General features: G+C 38.5%; 1 pseudogene; it reads right to left on the minus strand.

Moving 5' to 3' along the window:
• Positions 1 to 1146: 1146 nt before the first annotated feature.
• Positions 1147 to 1260, minus strand: LOC147824317 (U2 spliceosomal RNA; annotated as a pseudogene).
• Positions 1261 to 23361: the final 22101 nt, after the last annotated feature.

A 23361-nucleotide genomic window follows, 5' to 3' on the forward strand; every position in this document is an offset into this window, starting at 1 on the left:
TTATTGCAGGTGGTGGTGGCCAAGCACTTCCATGGATCCTGACCCAGTCAGCCCCACCTACCAGCACCACTGTGAGTAGACTATCTGTACAACTAAGGCCTGCCCACTAGCCCCACCAAGAGCTGCTTGGCCCCCCATGTCTGGGGTGGGCAGTACCTGATGTCAGCACACTTGGCCCAGCCCACCTCAGCATCACTCTGTGCTCCCATCAACTGTGTATTGCCCCCCAGTCCAAGGCAAAAGGGAGAGGGGATGAGAGGAGGTCATGCACACAATCTGCACTATAAGTTAGTTGTGCCACTTTCCAGGGATGGCTTCCAGTACCATTGGGCACTTCCTGCCTTCTTTCTGTGCAGGAAGACATCGTGCCAATTGAAATAATTTAAAAAGAAAAAAGATATTTCTCTCTCTCTTGTTCTTCACAAGCTCACACGTTTTCTAAAATCAGAGACTTGGCTCATATCTTCAAGGGTGAGGTTTCATAAGGTCAATTAGTTAAAAAAAAAAAAAACAATGGAAAAAGATGGTAGCAGTTGATGTAAGCCCACATCTAGCTGCATGAAAAGACAGCATGGTGGCTAGCCACATGGCAAGGTAACATGGTGGCTACCTGGACCAAAACAGGCAAATTGAGAAAGAAAAGCCATTTACAAACTGAAGTAACCAGCGACCAGGCCAATTTCTAAAAAGGGTAGCAAACAAATGTGTGGACAACAAAGGATCTACTTAACTCATACCTGTGGAGTGAATGCAAGCAAAAAAAAAGTTTCTTGTAGCTGGAGGAAAAACAAAAGCCATACATTCTTTTACCCCATCTCACATGACAGGACTAGGAAGCTCTTCCTGGTGCCATGAGAAGAAGTGTCCCAGATTCCCAGCATAGGGGAGAGAGTGAGGGAAAGAAGAAAAACAATAGACTTTATGACATTTTAGAGAGAAAGAAAAAGGTGTGCCCACTGGGTCTTACCTGGTCTCCTCCTGGCTGGCTTGCCAAATAATTTTACTGGATTTGGGGGTGCTTGCCTCTCCTTCTGGAGTTGGTTTCCAGATTCTTTTCCATCTTGAACAAAAAATTGAACAAGACAAGAAAAACAGTGATAAAATTTATTTGAAAAAAATGTGAAGGATAAGGGAGAAACTGGCTCTGCAGAGTGAACTTGGGCCAAGGAAAACATATCAAAGTAAAATTATAACTGAAAGTGTAAATAAGGACTAAAAGGTATACTACACTTGATCTTAGCCAAAAGGCCAAGAAGTGATTTAAAAGGTATAATAGATAATGTAAAATAGGGAGAAAAGGGGCAAAGGGGAGGGGGAAGTGGGAGGGGTGAGGGAAAAGAAAGAAGGGAATGGAATTAATATGAGAAAACGCAAAAATGGAAACAAAGTCTTTGTAAATAGGGAGGGATGGAGGGGTTGAAGGGAGGGCAGGGGAAGGGAGGAAAATAAGAACCAAGAGTATGTAAAGGTGCATATCTCCAATGATGAATGTCATTATGTTGTACACCTAAAATGTACCAATAAAAAGATATACAAATAAATAAATAAATAAAATTATATCCTGGAGAACACAGTGTGGATTACCATGAGGAAAGTCATGGTAGTGAGTTCTTCATGGTGTTGGTGTCCTTTTATTCTGTCCTCACATCACAGTTACCTATGAGAAGTCCATATACAGGGCCTTGAGAATTAAGTGTGTGTCTCCTGGAGTTTGGTCATGGTTACTTCTTCAACCAGCTTTGCCACACCCTACCTTCCTGTCTAGCTCATGTGGTCTTCCCTCCATGCATGTCTATATCCTCACTACTTCTTCATTAAGGACATCAGTCATATTAAATTAGGGTCCATTCTAACAACCTCATCTAAAATTTAATTATATTTAAAGACTCAAATTCCAAATAGACCCACATTCTTGGGTCCTGAGTGTTAGGAATTCCCCATACAATTTTGAAGGAACAAAATTCAACCCATGACAAAAGTCATAATATATTTTCCTTTGGACTACAGGCACATATATTCAAAATATTTCAGTTCTTATTTTTTCTGTATCTCTGGGCCTTTAGAAGAGTATTAGCCATGTTGTTTGCTAGTGTTCAGGAGAAAAAAAAGTAAGTATTCTCTTCCCTGCACTTATCCCTTCACTGGCTGACTCTGAAAGACAGAAAGCAGTGGATTATAAAGGTGATCATATCAAGGAACTCATACTAGGACCAGTGCAACAAAACAAGGTGGGTCTTGTCAGAAGAGCAGATAGTACAGTATAGTGATCAGGGACAGGACTACCTTGTGTGAACAACTCTGCCATATGATCCAAGCCCTCCTCTCCTCTATGGTCAGAGCAAGGAGACCTAAAAGGAAGAGAGAGGTTCAGGTGATCCAGATTCATTTATTTATTCTTTCAAAATATTCATTAAATAATTTTTATGTATAAGACAGTATACTTGGTTTTGAGAATACTTAAAAGACAAAACAGACAAGGTCCCTCCCCTACAGTGAGGAAAGAGATAATGAAAGTAACATATACAACATAATTTTAGGCAGTAAAATAATGTAGAAAAACAAAACTGATTAAGAGAAAAGAGAGTGAAGAATGCGATACTATCTATGAGAGTGTTGAGAGGAAGCTTCTCTGAAAAGGTACCATGGAAAGGAATCTGAATGAAGTGAGAGAAGGAGGCACACAGAGGACACCGGAAAGAATCTTAGGGTGGGAAATGAAACAGAGACCAATCTGTAGTCACTGTCAGAGTATATAGATTGGATTTTGTGTCAGACACAGAAATGTGCCCCTTATATCACCCTTTGAAAAAAAATTTACTAACCAGCTGTGAAGAGTATGGTTAACTGGTAACCTTTACCAGTTAGTTTGGGGTTTTTTTCTTTGGGGGGGTTTTTTGGTTTTGTTTTTTTTTGGCACCAGGGATCAAACTCAGGTCCTTACGCTTGCGAGGCAGGTGGCAGAACCACTGAGCTACATCCCCAGCCCACCAGTTAGTTTTGAAAGGGTTGACTTGGCTTTGAAAGGGTTCACTTTGTCTTTCAAGCTGAGGCAGCTATGTCTTTCTCAGGATATGAAAGTCCTTACATCCAGTTAATGGTTGAAGAGGTAGTAGCTGAGGGCACATAGTTCTTGGGGAAGCCCCCAGCAACTGAGTAAGGTGGTGGTATCCAGAAGATATTTTTACTCATTTTTCCCAGTTGCTGCCATGTCTATTCTCCACTTCAAGTGGTATGCTTTTGGTTGGGTTCTCACCATCACAGACCACTTGCATTTAATGTACTTAGGAAAAAAGTCACATTTTCAAAGGACTATTTTCAAAGGAGGTTGCCTGAGACTCATCTTATTTTACAAATACCTAGAAAGTAGATAGCATTGTCAGAGGGACAGAAAACATAGACCATCTCTAGGTTGCACTATTTATACTGTTTCTCTTCTAAGGCCTCATCAGTAAAGTCAGGGAAGTCTCTATACAACTGTAACTAAAAAATCACTACTCTTGGTGAAACGTACCTGCATTTCATTCTGATTGGAGTTGGCAAAATGTGAAAAGCATCTTATTTCTACCTAAAACGTATTCCTGTCTTTTTGGCCTTGCTGCTTTGAAAAGTACTTTAAGAGCCGATTCATTCCTCTTCAAAGAAGCACTTGGTTCTCCTTCTCCATCCCACACTGATTTAATGATTGCCAAGTATGCCTAAAGTTAGGCTTGTTATCAATGGGTTTATATAAGAACCAATGGTTTCCTTAAGAAATGCCACATTTTCCTTCTCTCACATTGTAGAATCTTTCTGTCAAGTTAATGGTCCATGACTAACAGAAATGCCATGGAGTGCAAAAGTTTTTTTCCAAATACAGTATTAGCCAAACCCACAGGTGATAATAAGCCATGTTGGAAATATGTACTTGCAACCACTAGCCATGGGACCCCCATATTCTTTGTGTTTCTGATAGTCTGGACATATGAGGAGATGACTTGCAGCGCAATGCACCCAACACTTCCTCTTCCAACAAAGGGTTGATTCAGGTACAGAACCCAGCTTTGTTCTTCCATAACAAACTGCTGCCTCTCTTTGCTGCCTCACAAGCAAGGGAAAAAACTGCAGTTTTTAAATGTCTTGAGATTGAGAAGATTTCTGAAGAAAGTATTGAGAGTGCCCCCACTCTCTGTCCCAAGCCAAACACACTGCAATAAGGACCACTTTTCAATGTTCTGGGCAACCTAGCAGGGAGTGTGCCTGTTAGTTTGCACCTCTTTGCCTTGCAAATAGAAGGCACTAATGGACTGATCTCATGCGAACCACAGAAGCCTTTTCCAGCCAGAGCAGAACATTGAAAGTCCTTTCCCAGAGACATGCAGCCTGGTGTTGTGAGATCTCATTAGAACAAGAACCAAAAGCCTTAGTTCAAGTCTAGGTCAGGAACTTCAACAAGCCAGGCATGATGGTGGTGCATGTCTGTAATCCCAGCATTCAAGAGGCAAGAGGCTGAAGCAGAGGATTGCTGCAAGTTCGAGGCCAGCCGAGGCTATAAGTGAGTTCAAGGCCTGCCTGGAATAGCGAAACCCTGTCTCAAAAAAACAAAAGAATTTTTTAAAAACCTTGAAGCCCTAAAAACATTATATGCTCTACCTATATACACTAAAATTAAAAATAAATCCAAGTCCAAATTACAAAATAAATGTAAAAAAGGGTACCAGAACTCTAAATGATTCCACAGTAACAATGCCAACATTTTAAATATCAACTATGAAATTCTTTCCAAAATATTAATACACCTGATTTGGTAGTGCCCCAAGCACATGTTTAGTCTGTGTTAGGCTACTAATCTTGCCAGTATTTACATTCCAGGATCTGACATGCATTGATTCAAAGCTCATCACTCTACCTCTCTTGGCCTCAGTTAAAATGACATAGAAAATTAAACTGACCTAGATATTTGCTAAAGTTCTGTGATTCCTTCTGTTGTGTTCATTAGTCGTTGGTCTTCAGTCTGACACTAAAAGATTTCTCAGGTACCTAACAGGCACTGTATCTACTGACTTATTCTTGGCACTGCTTTCATTCCCACACTTACCACCTAACAGATAGCTTTTAACCTCAGCCACAGCAACACTTTGCCTGAGGTTTTCCTCTCAGCACCAGAGTTCACTCAGCCTATGTGAGACACGCTAAAGATGCCACAGAATCAATATCCCTCAGAGAAGTCCTCAACCAATGACTGGTAAGAGATGGCTTATAAATACCCCAATTACTCTAGAGATGGAGGAAAGAGAGAAGAAGGGGAGGGAAAGGAGAAGTAAAAAGAATTAAGATGTGTTATGTACATGTACCAATTCCCCACAATGAATGTAATCATGCACTGCAAACATGTACTAATAAAATTTTTAAATTATTTAACAAAATAAAACAAAACAAAAAAGAATACTTGAGTAGTTTCCGGTACCAGTGATTATTAGTAAAGCCATTATTAGCATTTAAATAAATACCCCAGCCTTCTGGCCCTCAGTCACAATAACTCTGAAGTGTGTGTTCTATATTTGAGGTCTCTGAATCCCCAAGCTGCAGACAGACACAGCAGCAGGTGAGCAGCAGGCAAGCAAATGAAGCTTTATCTGCATTTGTAGCTGCTCCTCATTGCTCCTATTACCACCTGAGCTCCATCTCCTATCAGACCTGCAACAGCATTAAAACATCATAGGAGCAGAAACTCTACCATGAACTGAGCACGCAAGGGATCAAGGTTGCACATTCCTTGTAAGAATGTAATGCCTGATGATCTGTGGTGGAGCTGAGGTGATGATGGTAGCCCTGGGAAACAGCTGAAAGTATATATTGACATTAGCAGAGAGATTTGACTGCATAGAAACCATAATAAATTGTTTGCAGACTCATATCAAAACCTTAGAGTGAATGGCAAATGACAAACTGCATCTAATGGCAGCTTCTGCAGTGGCAAGTGAGTTGATGTACTTTAATTGTACAACTGCATCTGGTGGCAGGCTTTAAAAATCTGACACTGTAGTCTATACATGGCCTTCAGATTATTTTATTTACCACCTCTGTTCACACCTCTTTTCTACACTGTTCACTAGTCTCAATCAGTTTTGCTAAGCCAAAAAGCTAACCCTAACCAAAATGACTAAAAAGCAAATATTACTGGAAAGCTTCTTGAAGGGGGGAAAGACCCAATGGTGAGACAACAGAAGACTCTAAGACTGACAAAAAAAGAAAGCTGCATTTAAAAGAAAATACCAAGAGTCCTACTTCAATTAGAGGCTCATTGCAACAGGTGATTCATATTCTCCAAGCCCACTTTGTATAACCTATGACAACCAACAAAGCCATGAAACCTTCAAAACTGCTTTGGAATGTGGAGACCAAAACTTTGGAATGTGGAGACCTGAATTAAAACACAACTTAGGAGTTTTTCAAAAGAAAAAACTGTGAACACAAAGAACAGAACCAATTATTGAAGGTCATCACTTCATCAAATGTGTCTGCATTGAGTGCACCATTCCTAGTGGCCAACTGCATTGCTAAAGCTAAGGAGCTCTTTGCTATTGGTGAAGAGTTGATTCTGCCTGCTGCTAAGGACATTTGTTGTGAACTCTTAGGAGAAGCTGCAGTACAAAAGGTGGCACATGTTCCTCTTTTGGCTAGTACCATAATTAGATAAATTCATGAAATAGAAGATAATGAAGCTCAATTATTACAGTTAATGAACTGTGCTATGAAATCCAGGTTGATGAGTCTAACATTGTAGATAACAAGGCAACAATGCTTGTTTGTGAGGGATATATTTTCAGGAGGATATTCATAAGTATATGTTATGTGCAGCACTTTTGTTGCTAACCAACACCACAACAGCAGAACTACTCAAGTCTGTGAATTATTACATATCAGGAAAACTGAACTGGTTATTTTGTGTTGGTATGTGCACAGAGAAGTTACCATCACTGCACTGAAATGCCTCCTTCCATTTCCAACATCTTACCTTCGTGAAGTAAGGTTTTTCTACAGTAATAGCATCCAAAATAAGATCATGGAGTAGACTGATTTCACTACTTGGGTCAAAGGGGTATTTTCTGAAAGTGAGTCTATGTACTGTGTCATCCAAAATGCTGGCTAGCCAAAAAATGTCACCTAAAGTTCACAGTGTTTTGCAGGATGTGATTACAATTATCAAGCATTAAAATACATGCCCTCAACTCACATCTGTTCACACGGCTCTGTAAGGAGATGGATGCAGACCACGAATGTCTTCTCTTATACACAGAAATGAGATGATTTTCTAAAGATATATCACTGGTCACAGTTTTTGAGCTGCTCCAGAGATTTCTTCTACAAAAATAGTCACCACTGGCATCACATTTAAGTGACACAGAACGGGCTGCAAAAGTTGCTTACTCATGTAATGTATTCAACCTGCTCAACAAACTCAATCTGTCACTTCAGGGAAGAAAGACAACTGTGTTCTAGTTGGCAGACAAAGTGACCCATGCAAAGCCAAACTGGAATCATGGGGGCAATGAGAGAACATTGAGTTTTTTACATTTTTCCAACATTAGCAGAGATTTTGAAGGACACTCAGCCAAGGCCTTGCTTCTCCCAACTGGTATATGATCACCTACCTCAGCTTTCAAAGAGTTAGAATATTATTTCTCAACCACAAAAAAAAGAGCCAAGCTGGGAAAGAATGGCCTCATGATCCATTTGTGAAGATCAGCTGCTTGAGATTCCAAATCAGGGTGGCCTTAAAAGTATGTTTGAGACAACTTAAAGTCTCCATATATCCTGGATTAATATCAAAGCAGAACATTCTGAGACTGCCACAAAAGCACTGAAATGCCTCCTTCCATTTCCAACATCTTATCTTTGTGAAGTAGGGTTTTTCTGCAGTAATGGCATCCAAAACAAGATCATGGAGTAGACTGGATATAAGCAACACACTCAGGTGTCACTGTCTCCCATTAAACCCAGATGAGACTATCTATCTAGTTGCAGGAAAACAAGCTCAGAGTTCCCACTATGGTGAGTTGTATAATTATTTCATTATATATTACAATGTAATAATAATAAAGTGCACAATAAATGTGATGCACTTGAACCATTCCAAAACCATCCTTCCTCCCCCAGTCCATGGAAAATTTGTCTTCTATGAAACCAGTCCCTGGTGTCAAAATGGTTGGGGACTGCTGCTCTACACTGTCTTCCAGAATTTCCCAGCATGGTTCAACCCTATTTGTCCACAGTGGTAGCTGGCTTCACAATGCATGCTTTATTGGCTTCTTTCATTGACTATCTTAGTTCTCCCTCCCCTACCAGTATTTTTAGAATCACTTCCCAAATAATCTTATCTTCCCTCAAACCCATTCTTCATTCCCTCTACTTTCTTCCTTTGTAACCATATCTTGTTTTGGTTTAACCACCCTGTAAGAAAATCTACTCGTAACTGTTGCTCTAAAAATACAAGCATGCTAACTGGCTAATTTGCTTCCCAATGGTGGAGTAGAATTTAATCCAATTCTTGCCAATGAGCCCTGAAGGCAGAATTTAAAGAAATAGCTCTTTGCTCCAAAAACAGAGACACAAAAGCAGATATGTCTCCTATTCCTCCACTGGTTATTGACATACCCCAACAGGATTACCAGAATTGCTGCCGCTAACTTGCAACAATGGGAGCTAGCCTAGAAGGAAAATTGACTGGCCAATATTCAGTGAGGAGAGGTGACAAGATCCTGCTTCCTTGACGACATATTTGAGCAGCTGGGTCCACTGAATCTCTGGACTTCTCATATGAGATAATAGATTTGGCATTTTTTAGACCAATTCCTGTAGAACTAGTCTGCTACTTGCAATTTAAAATATCCTATCTGATTTACCTTCCCAACAATTTCAAGAACCAAAGCAAAGTGTTTTGTTTTGAAACTCTGGCACATGAGAAATTAAATCCTGCAAAATTTTTAACAGTTGCCTAATACTAGGGACCAATTAAGGTCTGCCTTCAGGTCTCACTGGCAAATTATGGTATCTACTATACATCTATGGACAATCCTCTTTTAAGAAAAATGTTTAATGATATTAAAATTATTTCAGTATATTTTATGTGAAAATCAGATATGGTATGAATGAATTGAAACCGTTAAAGTTAATACTCAGAACTGAAATAGTTGCTTTATTCTTTTTTTATATCTTCCAAGTTTTCTTAAAAAGATGCATTGCTTTTATATTGGTTAAAAATAGTATTTGCAAAATTAACCTGTTCTCCTTTAACACTTCCTTCTCTTTTCTCCCTCTATTGGGAAAAGGAAAAAGGATCCACAAGCAAAGGATGCATGTATGGGCAGAGAGTGGCCAGGGTACTGCAGAAACCAAGTTTCAAAAGGTCAGCTTCATGAGCTGCTTGATGGGAGAGTTGTCATGATAACTATTTTGCTTGCTACTCAAGGGCTATGAGCATTGTAAGAAGGCTTCCAATAGCCTGATAAACATATATGTATATATTTGCCTTCCTGCCCAAGACACTCAACATTGGGAATGATGTAAGTAGCAGCTGATCACCTAGGTTCAGGAGAAGTGGCAGCGATGAAGATTTTTCTGTGAGCCAATTTACCAAAGAGGAAGCAGGATCTCTTTGCAGGATGGAAGAAAAAATTCAAAAAGGAAGCCAGAACCAGAAAGCAGAGAGATGATTTTTTTTTGTACCACAGATCGAACTCAGGACCTTGTGCTTGCAAGTTAGGCAGTGGCACCACTGAGCTAAATCCCCAGCCCAAGAGATTTTAAAACCAGCATTCTGAGAATGGCAGTGGATGGGGAAAAAAATACATTAGTACAAAAAAAAGTACATTATCTAGTCAAACTTCTGTTTTATCACCTATAAAATTATTATTATTATTACTATTTATAAGTGTGCAGCTCTTTCATAAGGTTGTTATAAGAATCTGGTAAAAGAATAATATGATAATGTGTGGTAAAACCATAGAAGTCTCCACAATATAAGCTAATACTAGTGATTTTGAAGTCTGGGTCCAGAAAATTTTAAAGTGAGAAACTAGTTATTGTGAATATGCCAAGGGAAATTTTTAAATCATGCCCATCTAAAAAATAACCACAGAAAAATAGATCTACCCTTTGGAGAAGGTGGTACTGGCAGACACAAAACTGAATCTTACCAGCCTTCCATCTTTTACATTAAGAAAAATTATTTTCCAGGATTAAGGTGTAGGATTAACATTGATGAGAGTCAAACCCCAAACAATCTGAGAGAACTATATGAGATTTATTCCTTGAGAATTCATGCTTAACAAATTCATGCTTATTTCTGAGTCTCTGCAAAAGCTTGTGTATTTGATCTCAGGCTCAATGTCATTGTGAATGTCAGTTGGGTCCTCCAGGAAGCAGATGCTGAGATCAGTGAACAGCAAAAGAGGTTTATTGGCAGGAGGTGCTTGCAAAAAATAAAGGGAAGGAAGCAGTTTGGGGCAGGGAGGGCCTCCACCCATATGTAGAACTGACAAAATCTCAGCCAACCCAAACTGACTTGGAGCAAACATGACCCATTAAAGAGATTGCATTGCCAGACCTTAAAACATCTACAATGTTCAGGCATTGGTTAGTGCTACTCAGAAAGAGCATGGCCTCAGCTCAAAAGCCGAGGTGGACACCAAAGTGCTAATATTTTGGGACAATCAACTAACTACACTCCTTGAGGTTGATCTGCACATTCTATCTTGAAAGGAATTTCAAACAGGGCACCTTTGTGATTGCCACAGTGTTGAATAAATGAGGTTCCAGGAGACTAAGATGTTCAAACATACTCTGGATTTTTTAGTGGCCTCTAGAAAGTCTAAACTGAACTACTGAACAGATTGCTTGTGAACTCTTATAACAGTTATTGGAGATCACTAGGGACTCATAGGGGGTTCAATAAGAAAAATGCCATGGTGGCCCATCTCACTTCCTGATATTAGCATTACCAGTTTGGCACACCAGGAGAATGTGGCTGATAAAGTATATGGATTTCAGTAAGACACCAGTTATCATCAAGATGGAAATATGGGAGCTGGGAAATAGTTAAGTTGAGAAAATTCTAATATATTTAAGCAATCATATCCATGGAGATCACTTAACAAGACCTCTATTAGGAGCTAACATTTAAATTCAAAGGTCCAAAGTGGGGATTGTTGTCTTATTCCAAACTAGCTCCTCTTCCTCATTCCCATCTTCATTCACTAGTATTAGATTCTCCTAGGCATCTAGATTTGAAAACTGAGTTTCTATGGATACTTGCTTCTGCTTCATTTCCTTTACTGACTCAGTTCCCAAATAAGGCACACTAGGTTTGTTATTACTTCTCACATTAATCCCCTCGCTTTCATTCTCACTGCCATATAACTGGCCCTGGGCCCCCTTCCTTTAAATCAACCCTATCACATGGTCTACAAAGTATTCTTGGAATATTAATCCATTCCAGACACTATCCACATTGACTTTCCCTGCCACTCCAAACCACTAGTCTGCTAGCCAAGATCCCCACAATGGGACCATTGATCTTTACCCCTTTTCTACCACTTGCCAATATGTTCTACCCCTGGGATCAGACAAATCAAGCACCACCATTTCCTGGCTGTTGGCTGCCTTGAAGAATTTTTTTCCATGCTGAGCCATACATTTTCTTCATCTCCTAATGTTTCTGAAATTAGGGAGCTTTTTACAATCAAAGTCAGAAGAAAATCGTCAGCCTCAGGACTGAAGAAATTATGAAAGGCTCCTCACAGTCTGTGACTATGAGAATTTTGTAATGTGTAGAAGCCACCAGTTCATTTAATTGTTGTTACAGCTACCTATTAACTTTGGGTCCTTAATTTTTACTTAATATGAGGCAGCATGTGCTACAAACTACTCTGGATGCTTGAGGCAAAATAGACAAAAATCCTTACTCTGGTGGAGTACATATCATGAAGAATTCTTACCAGGTTCTAAAAAATCTATCTCTCTCAGGGTGTGCTTAACTTTTAAGAGAAGCTCTTTAACTTCTAGAATAAATAATTAGGGGAAAATGAAACTATGGTTCCAACCAAATAGGATATGTAGACAAAACCTGTTACACTTTATGTGGCAGAAAAATATTTGGTGCTTTTGTTACACCCATATTTTCTTCTTTCTGTCTCCTCACCTCCACTATTACCACCACCAATCTAAGAACAAAGTTGTCTTCTTTTTCACTTCCTCAGAGAAGGAATGTGGCAAGTCAGAAATTAGAGATGTGCTCAGTTCGAGATAGCTAAAACTTGGAAACCTCCCAAATGCCCATCAACTGGAGAATGGATAAAGAAAATGTGGTGTTTTTAATAAAATGGAGTACTGCTCAGCCATAAAAAATGAGAAATTAGAGACATTTATGGCTAAGTGGATGCACATTGAGGCAATACTCTTAAGTGAAATAAATAGGACACACATGTATAAATACTGAATAGTTTCTCTGGTGTGAGAAACTGAAAGTGTAAATAAGGACTAAAATGTATAATAGGTAATGTGAAATAGGAAGAAAAAGAGGCAAAGGGGAAGGAAGTGGGAGGGCTAGGGGAAAGGATAGAAGGGAATGGGATTAATATGAGAAAATGGAAAAATAGGAACAAAATCTTTGTAAATAGGCAGGAATGGAGGGGTTGAAGGGAGGGCTGGGCAAGGGTGAAAAATAAGAACCAAGAGAGATTATGTAAAGGTGAAAATTTCCAATGATGAATGTCATTATATTGTATACCTAAAATATACCAATGATTAGAATGAATAATCCATAATGCAAAATAGGAAGAAAAGGTCCAAAGGGGTAGGGGTAGTGGGAGGGGCAGGGGAAAGGACAGAAGGGAAAGGAAAAATGATGAGAAATGGAAAAAATGGAAATAAAGTCTTTGTAAATAGGGAAGGGTGGAGGGGGTGAAGGGAGGGCTAGGAATGGGGAAAAAATAAGAACCAAGATGCATCATGTAAAGGTACAATTCCCAATGAGAAATGTAATTGTGTTGTATACCTAAAATGTACCAATAGAAGAATTTAACAACAACAAAAAAAAGAAATTAGAGATGTGCTGGCTGCCATTCCACCACTAGCTCCTAGGGCAGAGGAGGTGAGTCAATCCCGGGGCCCAGGAGGAGGCTCCCTGCCATCATTCTGCCACTTGCTCCTAGGGCAGAGGAGGTGAGCCACGTGGGTGCCAGCAGCAACCACCCCCCCCACCCAGGATAAATGAGAAGATATGTAAACAAGCCTCAAAAACACACTTCCAGATCACCTACAGCAACCCCAAAGGGAAACGAGATGGAAAAATCTGATACTCAACCACCTGGACTCTCTGAACTGGCAACAAAAGAGAACCTGGAAAAAATGAAATCAGAAATAATTTCTCAGATAACAGCAGAGATTGTGCCCATAGTGCAAGACATGATTAATAAATCTAGAGAGGACACATTAAAAAATAGAGGATCTGAGGAACATGATGGAATCCCAACATAGGAAACAAATGGAATCCATAAAACAGATGCAAACAGATTTCCAGGAGATGAAAAACTCCATCGAAAGTCTGCACAACAGAATGAACCAATGTGAGGATAGAATTTCAGATATAGAAGAAAAGACTGCAATTAGTGACCAGGAAAAGAAAAATTGCTTTAAAATTGTAAAGGAACATGAGAAATCAATCCAGCAGCTGCTAGAAGATGCAAAGAAGAATAACATAAGACTGATTAGAGTCAATGAAGAGGAGAGAGTGCAGATGACATAAAAAAAGCTTTTCACAGAAGTGATGGCAGAAAACTTCCCAAGCAGGGGGAAAGAACTTGACATACAGATAAGTGAGTCATATAGGACTCCAGCTAGCCTTGATCAAAAAAAACTACACATAGGCATATAATAGTTAGGATTCCAGAAATCCAACAGAAGAACAAAATTCTACAAGCAGTGAGAGAAAAGAAACAAATCACATACAAAGGAAAGCTCATCAGAATCACAGCAAACTATTCAATGCAAATATTCAAGGCAAGAAGAGCTTGGAGTGATGTATTTCAAGCCCTAAAGGAAAACAGCCTCCAACCCAGATTGATGGACCCTGCAAAACTATCTTTCAAAATTGATGGAGAAATAAGATACTTTCATGATAAAGAGCACCTCAGGAACTTCATGAATACCAAACCGGCACTCCAAAAAATTTTAGACAATACCCTAGGAAAAGATAATGAGGATCACAACCCCAGGAAACCCAGCAGAATGAACCCATTGTGGGTGACAAATTACACGCAAAGGGGGAGAATCCATCAAAAAGGAAAAGTCATGACAAGGCTTTTAAAACTTTTAACTTCATCTCCCTAATGAGTTTATAATTCAATCTTGTTATTTTACTGATTAGTATTTTTCTGATTCTAGAGTTGCACACCTTTCCTTGTGCTGTACTGGCTGTTTATCATCTTCTTATGTCTACTTTTTAATTGGGTTGTCTATTAATGAGCTCTAAGAATTCTTTATATATTCTGGTCATAGGTTATATTCATTATAAATATAGTCTGTTTAAGGACTACTTTTCATTTTAATGATGTCATTTAAAGTTCTAAATTTTGATGGAATCTCATTTATCAATTTTTTTCTTTTATATATCATGTCTTTTGTATCCTAGGTAGTTCTTACCTGCCCTGAATTCATAAACATTTTCCCTTATAATTTCTTCTTAAAGTTTTATACATTTAGGCTTTCATATTTAGGTTCATAGATCTCTTCAAGTTACTTTCATGTATGGAAATAAAGGGTTGAGGTTAATTTTTTATATATATGGATACCAGGTGTTCTAGTGCCATTTGCTGAAAACACTATCTCTTCCTCAGCTCTTGAGTCAAGTTTATATTCTATAAAATGCTAATGTTCAATAATCTTTCAAAACTCAGTGGACCATATATGTGTGGTTCTATTTCTAGATTCTCTATTTTATTCCACTGATCTATACATCTTTTCTTACACCAACACTGCCAAGTCAGATTTATCCCAGAGATGCAAGGATGGTTCAACATCCATAAATCAATAAATGTAATACGCTATATTAACAGAGTCAAGGGTAAAAACCACATGATCATCTCAATAGATGCAGAAAAAGCATTTGACAAAATCCAACACCCATTCATGATAAAAACGCTACAGAAAATTGGAATAGGAGGTCTTTATCTCAATCTGATTAGGGTTATCTATGAAAAACCAACAGCCAACATCATACTAAAAGGTCAAAAACTGAAAACTTTCACACTAAAATCAGGAACAAGACAAGGATGCCCACTATCACCACTCCTGTTCAATATTGTTCTGGAAACATTAGCCATAGCAATTAGACAAGAGAAAGAAATAAAAGTTATAAAGATGGGAAAGGAAGAAGTGAAACTGTCATTATTTGCTGATGATATGATACTTTACATAGAAGACCAAAAAAACTCAGTCAAAGGTCTTCTAGACCTCATTGACAGATTCAGTAGAGTAGCTGGATACAAGGTTAACACTCAAAAAACAATAGCCATTTTATATGGAAATAGAAGACCCACTGAGAGAGAAATTCAGGAAAAAATTCCTTTTACAATAGCATCTAAAAATATGAAATATCTAGGAATCAATCTAACAAAGGAAGCAAAAGACCTCTACACTGAAAACTACAGAACTCTAAAGAAGGAGACTGAAGAGGATATAAGAAAATGGAAAGATATCCCTTGTTCCTGGGTAGGAAGAACCAATATAGTGAAAATGGCCATACTTCCAAAACTACTATATAGATTTAATGCAATGCCAATTGAAATTCCAAAAATATACTTCACAGAACTAGAGAAAACAATCCAAAAATTCATTTGGAAACAGAAGAAACCTAGAATAGCAAAAGCAATTCTAGGCAACAGAGACATGGGTGGGGGCATCAGAATCCCCAACTTGAAACTATACTACAAAGCTACTGTGATAAAAACAGCATGGTACTGACACAGAAACAGACCCAAAGATCAGTGGAATAGATTAGAAGATACAGAAACAACTCCAGACATACTCAGTCAAATTATCTTTGACAAAGGAGCCAACCACCCTCATTGGAGGAAAGATAGCCTATTTAATAAATGGTGTTGGAAAAACTGGATTTCAACCTGTCAGAAATTAAAACTAGACCCACACCTATCACCATGCACTAAACTAAGATCAAATTGGATTAAAGATCTAAATATTAAGTGAGAAACTCTAAACTTGCTGGAAGATAAGTTAGGTAGAACTCTCAATGACTGTGGCATAGGAAAAGACTTTATGAACAAATCTTCAGTAGCACGGGAGCTAGCACAAAGAATCAACAACTGGGATCTCATCGTATTAAAAAGCTTCTGCACTGCAAGAGAAACTACCAACAGAGCTAAGAGACAACCTACAATGTGGGAAGAAATTTTTAGCAACTGTAACTCAGACAAAGGTCTACTATCAAGAATATATAAAGAACTGAAAAGAATCAGACCTCATAAATTCAAAGACCCAATTCAAAAATGGGCAACCAAAATGAACAGACATTTCTCAGACAAAGAAGTAAAAACAGCAAATAAATATATAAAAAAAGGTTCAACATCACTGGTCATTCGGGAGATGCAGATGAAAACAACACTGAGATTCCACCTCACCCCACAAAGAATGGCTGGTATCAAGAAATCAACCAATAATAAATGCTGCTGGGGGTGTGGAGAGAAAGGAACCCTTCTCCATTGTTGGTGGGAATGTAGATTGGTTCAACCACTGTAGAAATCAGTATGGCGATTCCTCAAAGAACTAGGACTACAGGTCCCATTTGACCCAGCTATTCCCCTACTGGGAATCTTCCCCAAAGAATTAAAAGAATCATACCACAGCGATATATGTGCACCTATGTTTATAGTGGCACAATTTGTAATAGCTAAAGCTTGGAAACAGCCCAAATGCCTATCGACTGGAAACTGGATAAAGACGATGTGGTTTTTTTATAAAATGGAGTACTACTCAGCCATAAAGAATGAGAAACTAGAGACATTTATAGCTAAATGGATGCATATTGAGGCCATACTCTTAAGTGAAATAAATAGGACACACATGTGCAAATACCGAATAGTTTCTCTAGTGTGAGAAATTGAAAATGTAAATAAGGATGAAAATGATTAAAATGAATAATTGATAATTTGAAATAAGAAAAGGTCCAAGGGTTTGGGGATAGTGGAAGGGAAAGGGGAAAGGGAAGAAGAGAAAGAAAAAAATTATGAGAAAAAAAAATGGAATCAAACTCTGTGTAGATAGGGAAGGGTGGAGGGGGTGAAGGTTGAACAGGTAATGGGAGAAAAAATAAAAACTAAGATGCAGCATTTTCTGGTACAAACACCCAATGATAAATGTAAATGTATTTTATACCTAAAATGTACCAATAAATATATATATTTAAAAAATGAAAAATAAAAATAAAAAAATAGATTCTCTGTTTAATTCCAATGATCTATATGTCTTTTCTTACACCAACACTGCCTTGATTACTGTAGCTTTAGAAGAAGTCTTAAAATTAGGCACTAAACGCCTTCCAACATGGTTTTGTTTTGTTTTTTTAAACTTTTCTAGGTCCTTTGTACTCCTACATAACTTTTAAATTTCAATATCCAATTCTTCATTTATAGCAAGTATACACAGACCTGAATCTTTATATATACCTTGTGTTTTCTAATCCTGCTAAATGAAAATACAAGTTCTAGGGGCTCCTAGAGACTTCTTAGTATTTTCTCTGTAGATGATCATTTCATCTACATATAAAGATTTTGCTTCTACCTTGCCAATCCTGCCCTAATTGTGTCATTTTATTGCCAGACTATTGTGGTGGGGCCTAGGTTTCAAAGTTTAATGGACAGATAAAGAGTAAGCATGCCTGCCCTTGTTCCCCACCTTAAGGAGAAAGCATTTTATCTTTACAATTTTACAATTTTTTTTGTTAAATTCTTTTATTGGTACATTTTAGGTATACAACACATTGACATTTCTCATTGGGAATTGTACCTTTACATGATGCATCTTGGTTCTTATTTTTTCCCCATTCCTAGCCTTCCCTTCACCCCCTCCACCCTTCCCTATTTACAAAGACTTTATTTCCATTTTTTCCATTTCTCATCATTTTTCCTTTCCCTTCTTTCCTTTCCCCTGCCCCTCCCACTACCCCTACCCCTTTGGACCGTTTCTTCCTATTTTGCATTACCAATTATTCATTCCAATCATTGGTATATTTCAGGTATACAATATAATGACATTCATCATTGGAAATTTTCACCTTTACATAATCTCTCTTGGTTCTTATTTTTCACCCTTGCCCAGCCCTCCCTTCAACCCCTCCATTCCTGCCTATTTACAAAGATTTTGTTCCTATTTTTCCATTTTCTCATGTTAATCCCATTCCCTTCTATCCTTTCCTCTAGCCCTCCCACTTCCTTCCCCTTTGCCCCTTTTCTTCCTATTTCACATTGCCTATTATACGTTTTAGTCCTTATGTACACTTTCAGTTTCTCACACCAGAGAAACTATTCAGTATTTATACATGTGTGTCCTATTTATTTCACTTAAGAGTATTGCCTCAATGTGCATCCACTTAGCTATAAATGTCTCTAATTTCTCATTTTTTATGGCTGAGTGTACTCGATTTTATAAAAAAAAAAAACACACATTTTCTTTATCCATTCTCCAGTTGATGGGCATTTGGGAGGTTTCCAAGTTTTAGCTATCACAAATTGTGCTGCTATGAACATGGATGCACATATATCATTGTGGTATGATTCTTTTAATTCTTTGGGGAAGATCCCTGGCAGTGGAATAGTGGGGTCAAATGGGACTTCCAGTCCCAGTACTTTGAGGTATCTCCATACTGATTTCCACAGTGCTTGCACCAGCCTACACTCCCACCAGCAGTGGAGCAGGGTTCCTCTTTCCCCACAGCCCTGCCAGCATTTGTTACTGGTTAATTTCATGATAGCAGCCATTCTTTCTGGAGTGAAGTGGAATCTCAGCGTTGTTTTCATTTGCATCTCTTGAATGACCAGTGATGTTGAACATTTTTTCATGTATTTATTTGCTATTTCTACTTCTTTGAGAAATGTCTGTTCATTTCAGATGCCCATTTTTTGATTGGGTCTTTAAATTTGGGAGGTATCATATTTTTAAGTTCTTTATAGAGTCGAGATAGTAGACCTTTGTCTGAGGAAAAGCAGGTGAAGATTTTTTCCCACATTGTGGGTTGTCTCTTCATAATGCTGGTGGCTTCTCTTGCTGTGCAGAAGCTTTTTAATAGGAAGAGATCCCACTTGTTGATTGTGCTGGTTCAAGGGCAACTCAGGTTTTCTTCATAAAATCTTTCCCTACACCTCTGTTCCAACTGGTTCAGAGTTTCTATTGCAATATTTAGATCTTTAATCCATTTTGAATTTAGTTTAGAGCATGGTGAGAGATAAAGGTCTAGCTTTAATATTTGGCAATTTGAAGCCCAATTTTTCCAGCACCATTTATTGAAGAGACTATCTTTCCTCCAGTGAGGGTATTTGGCTCCTTTAGCAAAGCTGAGATGGCTCAGTGTGTTTGGCGTTGTTTCTGTATCTTCTAATCTGTTCCACTGGTCCTCAGGTCTGTTTCTTTGCCATTACCATGCTGTTTTTATCACAGTAGCTTTGTAGTAGAGTTTCAGGTTGGGGATTGTGATACCCCCTGCCATGTCTCTGTTACCTAGAATTGCTTTTGCTATTCTGGGTCTCTTCTTGCTCCAAATGAATTTTTGCATTATTTTCTCAAGGTCCATGAAGTATGCTGCTGGGATCTCAATTGGAGTTGCATTAAATCTATATAGCAGTTTTGGAAGTATGGCCATTTTCACTATGTTGATCCTTCCTACCCAGGAGCATGGGATGTCTGTCCATTTTCTGATATCATCTTCAATCTCCCTTTTCAGAGTGCCATAGTTTTCAGAGAAGAGGTCTTTGATTCCTTTCATTAGATTGATTGCTAGGTATTTCAGTTTTGGATGCTATTGTGAATGGAATTATTTGCCCTAATTCTCTCTCAATGAGTCTGTTAATCATGTAGAGGAAAGCTATTGATTTTTGTGTGTTGACCTTGTAACCAGCTACTTGACTGAATTTGGTTATTAAGTCTAGAAGACTTTTGGTGGAGTTCTTGGGGGCTTCTATATACAGTATCATGTCATCTGCGAATAATGACAATTTGACTTCTTCATTTCCTATCTTTATTCCTTTTATTTCTTTCTCATGTCTAATTGCCATGGCTAATGTTTCCAGAACTATATTGAACAAGAGTGGTGATAGTGGACATCCATGTCTTGTTCCTGATTTTAGTGTGAAGGATTTCAGGTTTTGACCATTTAGTATGATATTGGCTATCGGTTTTTCATAGATGGCTTTTATCAGTTTGAGGTAGAGACCATCTATTCCAATTTTTTGTAGGGTTTTTATCATAACTGCATGTTGGATTTTGTGAAATGGAAAGCATTGTATCTTCTCCATTCATATAAGGCATTCTCGCTGGAAGTATGGAGTACATGTCTTTCATCTGTTGAGAAGGTTCTGTTCTACTTCTAGTCTCCTGATAGCTTTTACCATGACCAGCTGTAGAATTTAGTCCAATACTTTTTCTCCAACTAGTGACAAGATCATATGGCTTTTTCCTTTCCTCTGTTAAAATGATGACTTTTTGGGGTGGATCTTCCAATGCTGAACCAACACTGCCATCCCTATAACAAAATCACTTTCTACATACTGCCAGATCTGACTTTTAATAGATGGTTTTGTTGAACAAATGTCTATCTATGTTCATACTTTTTCTTCTATTATCTTTATCCAATTTTAGGATTAGCACAATGTTGAGTTCCTAAAATGAGAGAAGTGTTCCTTCTTTTTTCTGCTTTAATTGTTTGATGTAATTTATCATTTAAAATGTATATGAGCCTGCTGTTGTGATATAGGTAGGTTTTCAAACTAGGAATATACTTTCTTTAATAGGTGCTATTCAAATTTTATATTTCCTCCAGAGTTAGTTTCATTAATTTGTCTTCCAAGGTACTTCTTAGAAATTGTCAAATTTATTTCAAAAAAGATTTTTGTAATATGCTTCCTGTATCCTTTTAAATTCTGTAAAATCTGTGGTAATGTCTCCTAGATCTTGATACTGTAATTTTAAAAATGTATAACTGATATTGCATAATAGGAAGAAAAGGTCTAAAGGAGCAGGGGAAGTGGGAGGGATAGGGGAAAGGAAAAAAGGGAAAAGAAAAACTATGGGCGAAAGAAAAATATGGAAACAGTCTTTGCAAATAGGGAGGGGTGGAGGGGGTGAAGGGAGGGCAAGGGAAGGGGAAAAAAAATAAGAGCCAAGATACTCATGTAATGGTACAAGATCCCAATGATGAATGTAACTGTATTTTATACCTAAAATGTACCAATAAACTTAATGGGGAAAAAATAATACTATAGAAAAATTATGCATTACATTTAAAAAAGTAAATAAATAAACTTTGTTAAAGGTTTAACAGAAAATGTTGAGTCTCTTTATGAGAAATGGAAAAAATGGAAACAAAGTCTTTGTAAATAGGGAAGAGTGGAGGGGTGAAGGGAGTGCAGGGAATGGGGAAAAGATAAGAACCAAGATGCATCATGTAAAGGTACAAGTTCCCAATGAGAAATGTAAATGTATTGTATACCTAAAATGTACCAATAAAGGAATTTAAAAAAAAAGTTTCTGTACTGCAAAGCTTATAATCAACAGAGTAAAAAGATAATCCACAGGATGGGAGTAAATATTTGCAAACCATGTATTTACAAAGGTTTAATACCCAATATATATAAGGATCTCAAGCAACTCAATAGCAAGAAAACAAATAACCTAATTTAAAAAGACATTTCTTTTTCTTTTTGGTACCAGGGATTGAACTCAGGACCTTGTGCTTGTGAAGCAGGCAGTGGCACCACTGAGCTAAATACATGGCCCCTAAAAAGACATTTCTGAAAAGAAGATATACAAATGGCCAACAGATATATGAAAAAATGTTCAACACTAATCATCAAGGAATGCAAATTAAAACTATGATGAGCTATCACCTTAAACCTGTTAGGATGGCTATCATCAAAAAGGCAAAGGAAAGCCTGCTGCAGACAGACAGGTCTGCGCACACCCTACTGAGGTCCCCAGTCACACGGACCATGCCAAATCAGCCCACTGCAGACAGGTAGCCACCTGGTTCCACACTACAAAGAACCAGAGGACTCCGGACCACCAGACCATGGTACTGAGTCCCGCTGCTCCCAGCCCAGAGGTAGGGGCTTCTCAGCTGCTGTTCCACTGCTCCTGGTCCAGAGGAAGGGGCTTCCTGGCCACCATCCCTCCACTGCTCACAGCCCAGAGGAAAGGGCTTTTGGGCCACCTTCTGTCCCGCTGCTATTGGCCCAGAGGAAGGGGCTTCTGGGACACCATTCCTTCCACCACTTCTGGCCCAGAGGTAAGGGCTTCTGAGCCACCATCCCACTGCACCTGGACCAGAGGAAAGGGCTTCCCGGCCACCATCCGTCCTGCTGCTGTCAGCCCATATGAAAGGGTTTTTGGGCCACCATCCCTACCACTGCTCCCGGCCCCTGTCCCACCTCTCCCAGCTCAGAGGAGGTAATTCATGCAGGCGCTAACAGCCTCCCCCCCAGTCGAAATGAGAAAACATGTAAATAAGTCTCAAAACCAGACTTTCAGATCACCTACAGCAACCTCAAAGGGAAATAAGATGGAACACTCTGATATGCAACCACCTGGACCCACTGAACTGGCAACAAAAGGGGATCTGGAAAAAATGAAATCAGAAATAATTTCTCAGATAACAGGAGAAATTGTGCCCCTAGTGCAAGACATGATTAATAAATCTAGAGAGGAGCTGAGGAACATGATGGAATCCCAACATAGGAAACAAATGGAATCCATAAAACAGATGCAAATAGATTTCCAGGAGATGAAAATCTCCACTGAAAGTCTACACAGCAGAATGAGCCAATGTGAGGACAAAATATCAGATATAGAAGATAAGATTGCAATTAGTGACCAGGAAAAGAAAAATTGCTTCAAAATTATAAGGGAACATGAGAAATCAACCCAGCAGCTGCTAGACGATGCAAAGAAGAATAACATAAGACCGATTGGAGTCAAAGAAGAAACAGGAGAGAGTGCAGACAACACAAAAAAAACTCTTCACAGAAGTAATGGCAGAAAAGGTCCCAAGCAGGAGAAAAGAACTTGACACACAGATAAGTGAGGCATATAGGACTCCAGCTA

This window comes from Heterocephalus glaber, unplaced genomic scaffold (genome assembly GCF_053883595.1).
Source record: "Heterocephalus glaber isolate CG9 unplaced genomic scaffold, H.glaber_assembly_v1.0 deba00001547, whole genome shotgun sequence".
Classification (NCBI taxonomy): Eukaryota; Metazoa; Chordata; class Mammalia; order Rodentia; family Bathyergidae; genus Heterocephalus; species Heterocephalus glaber.